Genomic DNA, 2,723 nt, shown 5'->3' with positions numbered 1-2,723 from the left:
TCTATAACCATTTGAATCCGCCTGACTGAGATTTACAAGGTGACCATAGCTTGCTTCAAGCAGACTCCGTGGGATCGACCCAGTGCACTTGCTGGTCAGTTGTGCGAAGTTGTGACAAAGAATTAAGATTATGAACGTGCGTATAAAGGTTTCAGCGCCGTTACCAAGGAATGGAACCGTCACGATTTCTGCGCACCAAGTTTTTGGCGCCGTTGCCGGGGATTGTTCGAGTTTGGACAACTGACGGTTCATCTTGTTGCTCAGATTAGGTAATTTTATTTTAATTTTAAGCTTTTTATTTCTTATTTTCAAAAAATACAAAAAATTTTTCTTCTTTTTCGTTTTTCCCAATTAAATTTAAAAAAAAATCAAAAAAGTTTAATAAAATAATAAAACCAAAAATATTTGATGTCTCTTGTTTGAGTCTAGAGTCAAGTTTTAAGTTTGGTGTCAATTGTATCTTTTTAATTTTCTAAAAATTATTTTCGAAAATTTCATGCATTGCATTCTTCATGATCTTCAAGTTGTTCTTGGCCAGTCTTGTTTGATCTTCATATTTTCTTGTTTTGTGTCTTTCCTTGTTTTTCATATGTACTCTTGAATTATTAATGTCTAAAGAATAAAAATTTTTAAGTTTGGTATCTTGCATGTTTTCTTTTCTTGAAATTTTTTAAAAACATGTTCTTGGTGTTCATCTTGACATTCAAAGTGTTCTTAGTGTTCATCTTGACATTCATAGTGTTCTTGCATGCATCACATGTTTTGATCCAAAATTTTCATGCATTGAGTCTTTTTTATGTTTTTCTCTTTCATCATTAAAAATTCAAAAATAAAAAAAATATCTTTCCCTTTGTCACTCACAAAATTCGAAAATTTGGGTTGACTTTTTCAAAAAAAATTTAAAATCTAGTTGTTTCTTATGAGTCAAATCAAATTTTCAATTTCAAAATTCTATCTTTTTCAAATCTTTTTCAAAAATCAAATATTTTTCATTTTTCTTTTATGATTTTCGAAAATTTCAAAATTGATTTTCAAAAATCTTTTTCTTATTTTTATTTCATATCTTCGAAATTAATACTAACAATTAATGTGATTGATTCAAAAATGTTAAGTTTGTTACTTGCCTAGTAAGAAAAGTTCAATCTTTAAAATTTTAAAATCATATCTTTTTAGTTTCTTGTTAGTCAAGTAATCAACTTTAATTTTCAAAATTAAATCTTTTTAGTTTCCTTTTCAAATCCTTTTCAAAATGATTTTCAATCATATCTCTCAATCATATCTTTTTCAAAATCAATTTTCAAAATCTTTTCTAACTTCTTATCTTTTTCAAAAACAATTTTCAAATCTTTTTCAATCAATCTTATCTTTTTGTTTCAATCATATCTTTTTCAAAACTACCTAACTAATTCTCTCTAATTTTCAAAAATCCCTTCCCTCTCTTTCAAAATTCTTTTTTTATTTAACTAATTATTTTAATTTTTAATTTTAATTTTATTTCTTTTCTAATTTTCGAATTTTATTTTCAAATTAAAAACAAAAATATTTTTATTTTAATTTATTTAATTTTCAAAAATTCTTCTCTCTCATCTCCTTCTAATTATTTATTTATTTACTAACACTCCTCTTCATCTAAGAATTCGAACCTACTCCTCCCCCTTGTGTTTGGATTCTCCATCTTCTATTCATATCTTTTTCTACTCACATAAATGAATCTCTATATTGTGACATAGAGGATTCCATATTTTCTTTTCTGTTTTCTTCTTTTTCATATGAGCAGGAACAAGGATAAGAACATTCTTGTTGAGGCTGATCCTGAACCTGAAAGGACTCTGAAGAGGAAGCTAAGGGAAGCCAAAGCACAATTCTCTGGAGAAAATCTGACAGAAATTTTCGAAAAAGAAGAAAACATGGCCGAAAATAATAATAATGCAAGGAAGATGCTTGGTGACTTTACTGCACCAAATTCCAATTTACATGGAAGAAGCATCTCAATTCCTGCCATTGGAGCAAACAACTTTGAGCTTAAACCTCAATTAGTTTCTCTGATGCAACAAAACTACAAGTTTCATGGACTTCCATCTAAAGATCCTTTTTAGTTCTTAACTGAATTCTTGCAGATCTGTGATACTAATAAGACCAATGGGGTTGATCTCGAGGTCTACAGGCTTATGCTTTTCCCATTTGCTGTAAGAGACAGAGCTAGAGTATGGTTGGACTCTCAACCTAAAGACAGCCTGAACTCTTGGGATAAGCTGGTCACGGCTTTCTTAGCCAAGTTCTTTCCTCCTCAAAAGCTTAGCAAGCTTAGAGTGGATGTTCAAACCTTCAGACAGAAAGAAGGATAATCCCTCTATGAAGCTTGGGAGAGATACAAGGAACTGACCAAAAAGTGTCCTTCTGACATGCTTTCAGAATGGACCATCCTGGATATATTCTATGATGGTCTGTCTGAGTTATCAAAGATGTCACTGGACCATTCTGCAGGTGGATCCATCCACCTAAAGAAAACGCCTGCAGAACCTCAAGAACTCGTTGACATGGTTGCAAATAACCAGTTTATGTACACTTCTGAAAGGAATCCTGTGAGTAATGGGACGCCTATGAGGAAGGGAGTTCTTGAAATTGATACTCTGAATGCCATATTGGCTCAGAATAAAATATTGACTCAGCAAGTCAATATGATCTCTCAGAGTCTGAATGGATTGAAGGAATCATCCAACAAT

At 31.3% G+C, this 2,723-nt stretch overlaps 1 non-coding gene across 1 annotated transcript; it reads right to left on the bottom strand.

The window, feature by feature from the left end:
• Window positions 1–2,300: 2,300 nt before the first annotated feature.
• On the bottom strand, window positions 2,301–2,408 carry LOC148567789 (small nucleolar RNA R71). Its single transcript, XR_015882011.1, has one exon. It is a non-coding gene; the product is annotated as a small nucleolar RNA R71 (small nucleolar RNA).
• Between the last annotated feature and the right edge of the window lie 315 nt (window positions 2,409–2,723).

This window comes from Arachis ipaensis, chromosome B4 (assembly GCF_059453495.1).
Source record: "Arachis ipaensis isolate K30076 ecotype BB chromosome B4, ASM5945349v1, whole genome shotgun sequence".
NCBI lineage: Eukaryota > Viridiplantae > Streptophyta > Magnoliopsida > Fabales > Fabaceae > Arachis > Arachis ipaensis.
Note: the sequence above shows the minus strand (reverse complement) of the source record. Positions and strands in the feature narration are given on the sequence as shown.